Source organism: Lates calcarifer, linkage group LG11 (assembly GCF_001640805.2).
Source record: "Lates calcarifer isolate ASB-BC8 linkage group LG11, TLL_Latcal_v3, whole genome shotgun sequence".
Lineage (NCBI taxonomy): Eukaryota > Metazoa > Chordata > Actinopteri > Centropomidae > Lates > Lates calcarifer.
Genome location: NC_066843.1, coordinates 10,321,722 through 10,335,682, shown reverse-complemented (window position 1 = coordinate 10,335,682; position 13,961 = coordinate 10,321,722). Strand labels below are relative to the sequence as shown.

The 13,961-nt window shown below is 42.4% G+C and overlaps 2 protein-coding genes across 2 annotated transcripts in view; both read right to left on the bottom strand.

The window, feature by feature from the left end:
• The window catches only part of pam16 (presequence translocase associated motor 16), a 359,227-nt gene that overhangs the window by 58,383 nt on the left and 286,883 nt on the right, over positions 1-13,961 (bottom strand). The gene's annotated exons all lie outside the window — the stretch shown is intronic.
• Positions 1-13,961, bottom strand: part of coro7 (coronin 7) — a 106,279-nt gene that overhangs the window by 54,605 nt on the left and 37,713 nt on the right. The window lies entirely within an intron of this gene.

Below are 13,961 nucleotides of genomic sequence, written 5' to 3'. Positions count from 1 at the left end.
GCTGTTGTGCAACAACACAAACACATAAAACAGCACCACTCCTGTCATGCAGGCCCTATTATATCAATTTGCTCAGAGAGAGCAAACTTCCTAGTGAAATAACAGGAGAAACAATGCACCCCCTGCAGGTCAAGAGGCTTTAACTTTTTCCTCCTTCCTCTGCTGTTTTAACTTCCATGTGTCCTGAATTTCTGAATGTTCATTAACAAATTTTTTCAAGTTGGAGTTGGAGGAGTTTAGCCTGTTTTAGCCTCTCATTTGCTAAATTAAAAAAATGTAAAAAGGAAGGGCAATGGATGGGACTTAATGTGTGCAAATTAGAGTGGCTCCAGGTAAAAGGATAGATAGGATACATCGATGATGTCAGATAAGAAGAAGGCCCCTGGCTGAAAGAATGCATGTATGTTTCTGTCCCTCTCTCTCGCCAGGCATCTGAAAATGTTCATATATGTGAATACGAAAAGGAGAGGGAGAACAGAGCAAGTGTGTGTGTGTGTGTGTGTTTCTCCTTTCCTTCCATAAAACAGTCGCTCTTTTCTTCCCCTGGCTTTAAGAGAAACCTGTTTCCTGGATGGGAGCCAACTTTGACGCTCACAGCCTGCACTGCTCAATGGCCCCTATTGTAGTTTCAAGGGACCCTTGTAGCAATTAACAAGGAAAGAAAAATCCACATGGATTATTACTTCTATGTACTTCTGAGTAAATTTCACTTTTCACTTTCACTCTCTATTTTTTGTTTTTGTCATTTGTTTCCAAATTCAGGGTTGCCCAAAGGCAGCCAAGGACAGAGTATTCAAGCACAGGGTCATGTGGCAGCAAGTAGCGTATGGGTTTCCTCTGCACTTCTCAGTCCTTAACTCAAATCGCTTTTTCTGTCTCTTTCTCTCTTTGTCCCTCTCTGTTTTCCATCTCCCAAATAGCCCTACTGCCCACACAGCACAGCTGACCTCCCAGTAACCTCAAACCATCTCTCCAACCTCAGCCAAGAGTATTTACAGTCAGCAGTTGAGGGCATGAAATTAGCTCAACAAAAATCATGAGATGACACATTCAACTCTTCATAAGCTACAAAAAAGATGGAATACAAATAACTGAGTGACATGTGACTCTATGGTACAGAAAAACTATGCTGATGCAAGCAGCAGAAAACACTGACTGCTTTATTAAATCAGTGACACAATTGTAAAATACCTCCTATTTCAAATCTAATCTATCATTCTATCATTCTTGAGCTGCATTTACTTTCTGTGATGTTTGTTACATGCTAATCAACAAGCGTGTAGGATTCAAACAAAAAAGGAATTGTAGCAACAGAGAGTAAAAGAGCAGGGAGGGAAAAGAAGAGCTGAGTAAAGAAAACACACCACCACTTTGATTTTGGAACCTGGTTTTCTGGCTTCAGTTTTTGGCCCTCTGCTCGTTTCCCTGCAGTGCTCTCCCCATCCTCTCCTGCCCCACATCCCACCTTCCCTCCCTCTAAATCTTTCTGAAGTACTAATAACAGATGAAGGGTGGTGTGCCACTGGTTCCTCTCATGCCATACAGCTGCCAGTCCATGCCAACAGATGGCCCAGATGCTGCTCTCACAAAAAGCAATGAGGGGAAAGATGAGAAGTGAGAGAGAAAGAAAAACAGGAAAAGAAAGCACAAGGAAGAATTTGACTTTGGTTAGTTCCTGGCATCATACATTAGCAGTGCACATATGCAATTCATTTCATGTGCTGTTTTGGTAGATTATTACACATAAAAACATATGGCAGCGTGATTTCCCCAATGCAGGTATTCAGTTCCATCCAAGGATTGTCGCTGGTGTCATTGTCTCCCCTCAGTGCAGTACAGACTGACTGTCCATATGAATTTACACTGGAGATGGACAATTCAAGGTTGCTAGGGCCGTGTCCATTTCTTAAAGCCCCTATATGCATATTTGGTTGTGTCTCTGAGGCTACAGCTGAGGGCTGGTACAGACATCAGTTTAGTGTTTGACTTCACATGCATACAAAGAAATCTTGTCACAATCCAAGATTTGAACACCTTTTCAAACAGGCAGTGCTTTCATTTCATCTTGCAGTATCATGTTATCTGTTTGTCTGTGGTCATGAAATTATGCCTGTAACTACAATAAATCTGTAAATACTTTAACTAGTGTTGTGGATAATTGCTAAGGCTGCATTTTAATTAATCTGACAATTATTTCTTCAAATTTTTGATTATCATTTAATCTATGAAATGTCAAAAACCAATGAAAAAGTATCCATCACAACTTCCCATAGCCCAAGGGGACATCTTCAAATGTCATGTTATTGTTGTCTTGTTAAAGCAAAAGTCCAAAATTCAAAGACATTCAATCTATTATGATGCATGACAACGAAAAGCAGCAATTCACCACATCTGAGATGCTGTAACCACAGTGTTTGGCATTTTTTTTCACCATCTTTGCTTAACAGATGACTGAGACAATTGATCAATGATCAAAATAGCTGCTGATTATCTTCTAAATTTAAGAGACTGATCATTTCCACTTTAATAATTGTCATTCTTTAGTGAAGGGAGAAGTGTTCATTTAAAAATAATACAAACATTTCTTTAACACATTCCTCATTAAGTCCAATTTTCTAAAAAGAATATCAGCAGGAGTAAGTAGTAGAAACTCACATAGTACAAGGGAAATTTAAGACAAAAACAGATGTTGGGCCTTAACCTCCGACATATTTCATCATAACAATTTAAAATTACATGGCTTAGAGCTTAACATAGCTCCAAGTCTTTGGGAGACAAGTCATTTGGGTCACACTTCAAAGTTAGTTAAGATGTAGAGGGAGGACCCCAATTCCATGTCGGATTTGGTGCCACAAAAAGGCTGAGGCTGGCCTTGTTTTAAAGCAGTATAAAGAACGTCCAGCTTCCTCACAAGCACAAGGTGTTGAAACTTGACTTGGGGCAAAATATAAACATCAAGGAGGAAACCAGAAATAGAGAGTGATGATCCAACCAATGCCGTAAGATAAGAAGGAAAGGATGGAAAGAATTAGATGAAATTAAAGAGGTGGAGTAATGATGAAATGTGAGGGGAGAGAGGGGTGGAGGAGGGGCTGTTACTGGCCGAGTCCAGGCATGGCCACATGCACTGAAAAGCTTATCCGTCTTTGGAAATGTACTGAGGAGAGGTACTGAGGAGGGCAGTTGAGGAGGTGTTGAGTGTGTGTGTGTGTGTGTGTGTGTGTGTGTGTGTGTGTGCACCTCCAACAGACAGCAGTGGAATTAAAGAGCACCTAAACAGAACCGCCTGTCACTCCTGGAAAGCAACCCAAGTGTGCTTCTCATTTCAAAGGAATGGAGGGACAGTGGGTGGGGGAATTTTATTTATTCAGAAAAGCATAAGCAAATGAGTAATGTATTAATGAAGACAAGAGTAGGCTGTAGTGGACAGAGAAGAGGTTGCTGAGGGTGAAAGGGGTGCAGGTGGGGATAACACACTAGCACATATTGGTAAAAAAAACTGTTCTATAATCAAGCATGCCAGAGGACTCTGTCAAATCCAAATAAGCTCCATAAGACTGGCAGATGAAGCTACTAGCTCAAGCGTATAGGTATCATTTAAACTAATCAGATCCAGCCATTTCAGAGTAAGCACATGTAAGAAAAGTTTATAGCTCTCTCTAATTTTACTGGCAGGAGGACACAATTTCTTGGCTTGTCCCTTTTCTGAATTAAAATAGCCATAACCATTTGGATGCAAAGTTACAATTCACTGATGGGAAGGATTAAACTTCTAAATGTAATTTCCCTGAGGTCAACAATTAAGATACTGAATTCAAAGCAAAGTGGGGAAAGAGAGATGTATTGTGGAGCCAAAGTAAGTTGGTCACTGCAGTGAATGCAGAGAGGTCTGGATGTGAGATAGCCCTGAGAAAGATTGCTTCCTTCACATGGCCTTTTTAAGAAAACAGCTGTGATGAGAAGTGATGAAGATCTGAGCAGCTGTTCATGGAGCTAGTAGTTAGAAAGACCAGAGGCAAGTGAGGGGCTCAATTTTAAAACTCAGTGGTGAATTCCAGTGACTGTCACCAACAGTTACAGTTGCCACACTAGCGTCTGGAAAGCCTCAGGCTTCATACAATGCTTTCTTGTTTGTCGGGATCCCAAAACCTCAGTACTTCCGTCCAAAATCATATCCAGACGAAGGAAACAAGAAAACAAGACAAGTGACAGTAACTGGGATCATATCTGGGATGCCAAAAAGTCTAGTTTGTAATGTGAATGCATTTTTATCACATATTCATCCCATTCCTTAAGCATCTGTTTAGATCAAGACTCTGCAGTCTGCAAGAAAAAATCTTAAGAGAAAGCCTTCCCATTTACTGAAATGTGAATTTGCACACTGCAAAGGGAATAGAAACAGAGGACAAGCTGTCCTTAACCTCCCCTGCCTGGACACAGCAACATATCAAAATGACCATCAGATGTAAGATCTGATTAAGTCATGATTTGTGCTCTTTTGTCACTGCAAGGGGCCACACATGTATCCAGATAAAAGTGGGGGGCAGCAGCAGGAGAGAACGATCTTGACACAGTGTGCTCGGCAGAGTCCTCAGCACTGATTAAAACAATATTACTCAGTGTGTATTTCATCTTTCCACATCAGCAGAACTTTTGCTGACCCAGCAGAGGAAACATACGGTATGCACGCGCACGCACACACACACACACACACACACACACACACACACACACACACACCAAGACTTCAAATAATGTTAAAACAAGGGCTCTATGGTTGTTTTTGTAAGGCTGTAGTATATGTAGAGTTCAGTTCAGGTGAGCAGCCGCTCAGCTTGGCCATGCTATTAAGCAATATTAAGCATTATTTCCTGTATGTCAGTTTAACTGCAGAGGCTCCCTGCTGTTGTAAAATTGCACACAGAGCTAAATCTTGAAAACAGAAAAATGGCCAAAACACCATAAAAGCTACAGTGGAAATTACAGCTTTTAAGTCATGATCTAAATATTTGAATAAAAGACATGCAATGCATCTGCAGTGTGTACTGGAACTAATCTTGAATTGAGCCTAGGAGTTATTTTACATAAACAGAACTGAAATTACAACTCCAATCCCCCAGATCAACAGCTAAATTAAGAGAGCAAACAAGTTCTCATGTGCTTAAACGTTTCTTCTTTCAACAGGCAGGAAAAGATCTGGCAAGACTAAGAAACCATCATCTGCTCTTTCCTCTCTCTCCCTCCAGTCTCCTTTTCATTCTTCCATTTCTTGTATTTCCCAGACGTACAGCAAAACTTGCCTCACAAACACAACAGCAGAAGCACAATGTCTATGCAACTTTCTAACATAACTTTAGAGCAGCACATCAACAGCAAGGCAGCCAAAGGTTCTTTGGGTCAAGCATTCAGGGCTCTGATACATCCCCCTGAAGACACCAGAAGACATTCATCAAAAGCTGCTGTGTACACATCCTGGGCTAACTTTCAAACTCTACTTGCATCATGACTGTGCTGTGTATACACATCTGCAGATTCCACGTTGTTTGTGGCTGGAGCTCCTGTGTAATCTCAAACTGAGCTGAACTACACTATAACGTGGGTGGGCATACTACGGGTACAGGCAAGTAAAGAAAAAAGGAAAATCCCATTCAAATTATAAGATAAGATCTACTAACACCAGAGGAATAAAACTCACATTTTGGAAATAAAATAATACCACTTTAAGAAACCTACAGGTCAGCACTTAGGAGTGGAATACTGTATATTATTCAAGTTGGATTTAAATTATTTCTACACCATTGGAGAATCGTGTGTGTGTGTGTGCATATGTGTGTGGTGAGTGCAAGGTGGCGACAGGCACGGATTATGTGCCTGTAATCCTTTTCATCACAGTAGGTGCTCATTGTGTCTCTGTGGTAGACAGCATGATTTACATACATCTCTTCCAAGATAGGAACCCCCTCCATACATGTGTAAGTGGATCAGATGCTACGAGTAAATTTCAGAAGCTTACATGAAGAATTTTCATATGTTACACAAAGCTGCTCCTGACATATTATTTTCAAAGATGATTGCATGATACAGGGATAACAAGCTGAAAGTGTGTTATACAACTGACTTAAACTGTGTCTGCACGAGCATGTGTTCTGGCAGACAGGTTGACTTCAGTAATCCACATCAGTCACACTAATTCCATTTCCCCCAAACACACATCCACATGTAGCCCAAACACAAATGTTCACTAGCAGAGAATAATGGTCGTCTCAAACATCCCGCTGCCACAGGGCTGAGGCCACCTGACCTCTGACCCCTGCATGTGAACTCTAACCCAACGGGAATGAGCCATGAACTTCCGGCCAACAAACACCTGTTTGTTCCTCACAGTTAATAACACTCAGAGGGAAGGGGGTGTGTTTCGGAATGAGTCATTACACTCAAACGCGCAAAGTGCTGATCTGCTAATCCTGTCCGCGGGGAGGGTCTGGACAGTCACAAGTGTCTGGATGCTGATTAGTAGTGAGCCGGCGAATGAGTAACAGAACAGGATAAGGCTGATTTTTACAGGCTGCTGTCTGGTAATTAGGGGGCTGGTTTACATATCCTGACCAGTTGGGGCTAAACATGGACAAATACACACACGTTCTTTTATAGATGTTAAAGCAACATTATGCAAATATTTTACAGCTTCCAAATCATTTGGTGATATGCTGACTTGCAATAAGGAGAGCAGTGTCTCTTTCATTCCCACTCCACACCCCAAAGGCCTGTTCTTGCACTATGTCAGCGGGGCTGAGTGGGTACAATCTCCTGTGAGTAGTGTGTAACACTTTTAAGCAGTACGTCACACACAGAAGAAGCTAGCTCTGCAATTCTTTCTGTTACTAATTACCCCCTTCAATGGACTTTGTGTTTGTTGCCTGAGCGACTGATAGGTATACGTTACCTTCCAGGGGTACGCTGTTTTCAGCACCCATAACTGCCCAGACTCAATAGAATAGAATCGATAGAATTTAATGCACCAGTGTTCTGCAATTACCACTTGTGGCTCCAGAGGTCACTGTTGCAGCTGCTCAGCAAAAGTCACACAGTGTTGCTTTAAGTCACCAGTGTTATAAGCCTTGTTTGTGTATGGGGTACTCTTTGAGAGCAATGGTAAAGTTGTGCAAAAGATATCAGAAGTGAGCAGAGCTTGATAAAAATGTTGATCCTGTTCAAAGATAACAGTAAAAAACTGTCATCTGAGATAAGTTGCACATTTCTTTTTTACAAAATGAAAACGCAGATTACTGTCCCATTATGCATGGTGACAATGTATGTTAATCACATTAACAATGTTTCCCAACTCACTCCAAACCTCCTTAGGCAACAAATAACTCTAAAATCCCATGGATGGGCTACAATAGGATGGGGTGAAAACTGTACACAGCACAGCTTGTATGATATGTGGTGTGGTGGACAAAGCTTTTATTTAGATTTCTCAAAGTTACATAATTGTTATATATGTAAACGCAGTTGTGAGTAGGGATTGCTTCCAAAAAGTCTTCCTTGTTTGCATTCAAAGAGGCACTTGAGAATGAACTCTTTGAGTTTGACAGTCAGCAGCCAAGCAGCAAATGTTTTGTTTGTGGTTTCTTTTTTCTTTTTCTTTTTTTTACATAAACTGAATAAATTTCATTCTTTTCACAACATGCACAATTGACCACATGAATGTTTGCTTTTTGTTTATCTCTCCCACAACTCAGCTCATGAATCAAATGCTTTTCAGTAACAACTCTCAAATCTCAGATGCCTGAGCTTCTTCGAATGCACAACAAAGAGTTTTCAGAAGTGTACCCGTTTGCAGCTGAATTTGCAGCACTGAAGCAACAATAACATATCTTTTACACCAAAATTAAGTGGACTAAGTGGTCCCTGCAAATGATTAGCTATCCAATGCCAGTTTCAAGTCGGTGCAAGCTGATTTTCATGCTGGACTAAGCAAGACAACCTAAAGATTTACGGTATGTTTTGGTAAATGATAGGCAGTAATTTTAAGTATACACAATTTGTATTTCATGAGCTAAAACACGCAAAACCACCAGTATGGTCCTTTAAGTATGGCCTAAGCTCGTCACTAACTCAGTATGTGGATCCGCAGCCACAGCCGACCTCTGATCCAGTCCAGTTGCAGCGACAGATGCCAAGGGCCTTTTACAGCCCACAACTGTCCGGGGCTTGGCCAGGGTCGGAGAGGGCATTTCTTGGAGAGAGGGTGGTGTGCCGGGCTGGGTGGTGCTATGGTCACTACTGCACAGTGAGAAACTAGCCACCACACAAGACAAACATAAACAGGGACACCCGCTGGGCAGCCTGACGCCGCGTGCCTGTGTGGGTGCCTGCCAGCCCGGGCTGTGGCCTGGGGGTGCGGGCACGGTGGCTGAGCTCCCTGGTAGGCACCCCATGTCGATGGGTTCACCCCAGTGGAAAGTCTGCATCAGCCTGCATGGAGCCCACTGTGGCTAAGAGAAGGTAGCGATTCACCAGACCCCCCCTCCCGCTAATGTAGCCATCACTTCACAAGTGACCACAATCTAAATGTATCCTCCAGGCGCAGCAGAAAATAGCATGACTGTGGGGAGGGAGAAAGAGAAGGGAGACGGATGGGGGGCAGGGGTGATATAGAGACATAAAAGTAGAGGGCTGAGAAGGAGAAGGACGAGATGATGAATGGATAAAATAAGGGCTGGAGTTACTATGGCGTGACCAGAAAGGGAAACAACTTAATAAAACAAAGGAATGAATACTGCGAGCAAGATAAGGAGGAAGGCATGAAGAGAGAAGGGATGGGGGTGGGGGTGGGGGTGGGGGCTGAAAGATGTATGGAGCACTCCTGCAAGAGAGTAAAAGACAGCAGACAGAGATGAAGAGAGGAGGAGGGGGTCTCTCCAGTTCAACCGCCACATATTTTCCCTCGTAAAGGATATAATTTACACAAACCCACTAAAGGTCAGGAGCAGAGCATGCGGTGCCAACTCCATCCAAGCAGCCAACACATATTTTTTTCCCCCTCTTTTTCTTTCTGTCCATCTCTCTTTCCCTCTGTCCCTGTCTGTCTGTCTCTCTGTCTTCCTAAGCATCCCATCCTTTACATCTATTTTCATGGGACTTACTCCAATCACTGCAGACTTTAGGTTAGGAGATGCTCGTGTGTGTTCATGTGTGTTATTCCAAGGCCGTATGTCTTTTAACAATCTTGGTTTCTGCAGCATGTGGTTGGCAGGCAGTGGTGCTCCACTCCTGTTTCAGTGTCTCACATTCCCTTCTTCATTATGGTCGAAACACAAAGAGATGAAGTTAGATGAGAGGGGAAAAACGAGTAACAGCTAAGGTGGAATGGTTGTGGCACTGTATAACGCATGTTAGTGAAAGCTTATTAGTCTCAATGTGTCATTAAACTGTGGGCTCCTCCTCTGACAAACAAGCTCAAAGTACTGTCTATATATCTACAAGTTCTCAACACAGGGTAAATATCTCTATAAGAACAGGAAGTAGAAAATGTCAGTGTTCAGTAAATATAAAAACCGTGCTGCTGCACTGTTGAAATGCATTTAAAGCCACCTACAACCACACCTTTTGGATGTCAAAATTAGGGGGGACTGCATCTGACATTTTTTGTAACTTTTATGAGACCAATGATCAGACAAGCATGCCTAGTTTATACAATGCTTGGCCAGGTGTGCAGAGGTAAGACAATACAAAGGACTTGAACTCATTTCTCAAGATTTTATTTTGATTCGTCACACAACTACTTTGTGCTTTCAACTAAGTGGAATGCCTTTGAGGAGAGACTCTCCGAAAGTGTGCGCAGTTATCTCTATCTCTGTATTATGACAGGCTTTTCACACCGCAAGTGTGGCCATATGGAATGGGTATAAACAATTTTGCTATCCAATATGGTCAGATGAAACTCTACAAAATATTTTGTTTCAAGCATAGGAGACAAAATTTTCTACCTAGCACCTTTAGAACAGTATATGTGAGCTGTGCATGGTCTAAGTGGAGCAAAGACCAGGTTTATAAAAAGCATCTCTGTCACTACAGAATTGCTCAGATACCACTTGAACAAAAGCATAAAATCAGGCAGAATTTGCCACATTGTGAAAGATCTTGCTAATGTTTTTTCCAGTCAGGCCCTGGAAGCAACATGAAAGTTGCTATGAGACAATGCAAACTGTCAAAACTTCAAATACTTTGTAAAAAATAACTGAAAACATTTGAGTTTTTCTTTGAGAAAGGAAAAAGTTGGAAGTGAGAAATAAAAAGCTGGAGTCCAATACTATCACATAATGGGGACAGATACTGCTAGAACAAACACTGGGGCGATATGACGTCTCTAACTAACACTGAACAGAGCAGCAGAGTGTCATTTCTGAAGGCCAGTAGGTTGGATGAGGTCAGACGTACATCACTCCGTTCAAAGTAAAGACATATGTTGACAAAGGACTAATGCTAGGCATAAAAAAAATTAGATGACATGAGTGACTGAATTTGATGTATGTGTTTATGCCCCTGTGTTAGTTTGCACAGTAGTTAGCTCGTAGCTGACTGTGGAGACAATGCACAGCCTGCCAGCTCACAGCTGAGTCCCCACAGCCTCACTGCAGCAGTGGACCGTGAATGGCCCATGATGGCCAGGATGTGTGGAAAACAGTTAAGAATAATACAGGCCACCTCATCAGCGCACGTGTGTATAAATTTTTACCGCCATTCATCCATCAAGCCTGTGTTTTTTTTTCAGTCCAGTGCTGATGAAAGGTTTGTTCCCCTAGCACACCACCCAGGCAGGTCAGAGTGAAAGGCCCAGCAGCTCACCAGCTTTGTCCTTTTGGCCTTTAAGGAACAAGTGGTCCCTTAAATATTTCCCTGCAACCGGGCCTCCCGTGTTTCTCTGGGCTGGTCTTTTGGTCAAACATGTTTGTCTAACGTGCTTTGTGAAGGAGTTGCTCTTTCACCCTCTCTCCAAGACCCAATGCACATAGCTGGCATATAAAGAAACCCAGTGGAGAGGAAAAACAGCAGGATACAGTAAACATGTAGGTACAAAACTAGGAAGGCATAGCAGCTTTACAATGTCTGTTTTACAGTGGCAAAAAAGAAGGTTTATGTAGTTATCACACTGGCCAGACCAACCAACGAGAGAGACATTAGTGATCAATGATTACAGTCAGGCTGCTAAAGAAAATTTAAACTGAATTAAACCAAAAAGTATGTTTTTAAGTGTACTATCTTGTTAAAGTATCACCTATGCTGCGCCTGAATGCATGGCTGAGTAAAGGCATGGTTAATTAAGTCTATGTCACTCCACCTGTCAAATCCTGCAGAGTGATGATGAATACTATTTGGCGATGGTCTGCATGTGCTGAAAAAAGGTAAAGAAACAGCAGATCCGTCCAGGCATGCATATGTGCATATGACAGCATGGCATGTAGCTGTGTGCTAGTGTGTGTGTGACTGACCCATCCAGCTTTCTGGCAGGAATGCAGCCCCTCCAGCTCACGGTTGGGCTGCTGTGTGAGAGACACCTGTGCTCCGAATGCCCTTAACACACACACACACACACACACACACACACACACACAAGCATGCAAAGTGAATTGGAAAAGTGCCCCTATGTTCGGGTTAATGGCACTGCAAAAACTCATGTAAAGTGCTGTAGATAATGGATGGGGACAGGAACCACTTTTAGGAGACTTTCACAATCGGAGCTATGGGTGAGAAAGTCCACAAACTTTATGGGAGACAGGACATCCATAGAAAACCACCCCTTCCCAACCATCCTTGTAGGTCTGTTTACCTAACCCAATTATTGCAGCAACGCTCGCAGGTCCATTTCCAGCCAAACACCACAATTTAACAGGTGCTACTGTAAATTTGAAATGGCAGGTTAAGATGCTAAATTAGTGTTGCAGTATTAAAACTAAGGAACACCTTAAACTTAAACCTGAAGTATGTTTTCCTCATCATCTTTTCTTGCCAGAGGAAAAAGAGGACAAAAGGCGGCAAAGGTACAATAGAGGGCTTACACCCCCAACTCTTACAAGACCTCTACCTCCCACTTGTCCCCAACTCAGTCCCCTGACCCCCCCAGCCTCGCACAAAGCACCCATATAATAGCTGGCTGACTAATTGACCTCGCTGAAATAATGTTAGCTGGCCTCATACCGAGGACTTTCAGTCGATGTTAGTGCAGGAAAATCCACAGAGGTTTCTTTAAGAGCACACAGACTAAAGACCAACTGGTGCTCCCCCTGAGGGTCCTCCACCTTTTCTTCTCTTCTCCCTCTCTATCTTGCTTTGCACAATGGGGAAATTATTTCCTGGCCACCACCACCACCTCTTCAACTCTCCCACCAATTACATTTTAATGAAAATTTTTAATCTGCTTACGCCAAGTGCACTTACGCAGACCTACACACACACATAAGCAAGGAGGCCATGCAGGTGCAGAGCAGCTTTTGTTGTCATAACATTTCCATAGCGACGAGTGAAATCCGTCAGGCGGTGATGCTGTTCAGTCCTTTCCTTGCTCTTTTCCTCTCTGTTGTTCATCTGCTACTCAGTAGTGTGTGTACACATACAGTGTACACACTCTACACACATAATAGTACATACTGTATATGTACACTACACCCACCTGCACGTTTCAACCTCTGGTGCATCAACACCATGAAAACACAGTGAGGCATTAGAGCATCCAATCATATGACCAGTGAAAAGTACACACATACACACACACACACTCAGACGATGAGCAGCAGCATGCCTCAGCACTTTTCCCATTAAACTGAGCGTGGCATATTACTCCTGCCTCACTGACACTGACATGTTTCCACAGTGAGGGCAGACAAATAGGGCCCACATGGGAAGTGACATCAGCCAGGAGCACGTGTCCCACCTGCCACTGACCAATCAGGAAGCCTCTTTATTAAAGAATTTCCCTCTGTTTTCTCGGGTTTCCTTTTCAGACAGCAGGCCTGCCAACGACGTGGCCCAGGATCACTGGTTTCTATCATGGAAACATTATCATAAAGGAGAATACAATGAGCAGACAATCCACCTTAGCTGCTCTCTCTATTAAACGATAGGAAAAGTCTGCTCACTCAAACTCACTTTAAAAAAGAAGGAAAGTTGGGCTGGTTTTGCTGTAGTTCCAGATGTGGATGAGTGCTGTGCCGATATTACACAGACCATTTGCACATGGGAAAAGTTACTGGCTCAGACATTATGAGATTAGCTTTGCCATCATTATTGGCAATCAAGATTGGTATTTGGACGGTGACACTTGTTTTTTTGTTTTCGTGGCTGGATCTGAAATCAAACAATGACTGTGGTGTGCCAAGTTTCAGCTTCAGAAGAACTGAATCATTAAAAATAATGAGACAACTGGCTGCTCAGATGTTTCTTGAGCAGGTGTGTCTCACATTATCATTAATTCATGCACAACAGAATTAAGACACACATAATCAAATGTCCTGTGACATTTTCATTGGAGTCTGAAGGAACAAAGAAGCCATCATGTGGCTGAAAAATCTGAATTAAGTGTGTCGAGTGGTATCGGTTTTTAGGAATCAAGAATGCACTGCAACTCAGCAATTATAAACAGCCTGGTAGACCATGGAAGAAAATAACATAAGAATAATTGGATCTTCAAGAAAGGATGACATCAACGTGTGGTAAGTCTCCAGGAGTGAGAGAGGCGGTTACGGTTTGCAAAAAAGTACAGTAAGAAATTTGCAGTGTGTTATGGACATATGAGATAAAGATCAACCTGAAAGGAAGGTTAAAGCATAGAGGAAGACAAAGTGAGAAATCATGATCCAATGATCCAAGAATAACACCTCATCTGGAAAATATACTGGAGGTGGTGTTTTGGCACAGTCATGTCTGACAGCACAGTGAATGTAGAAATACATATTCAATTC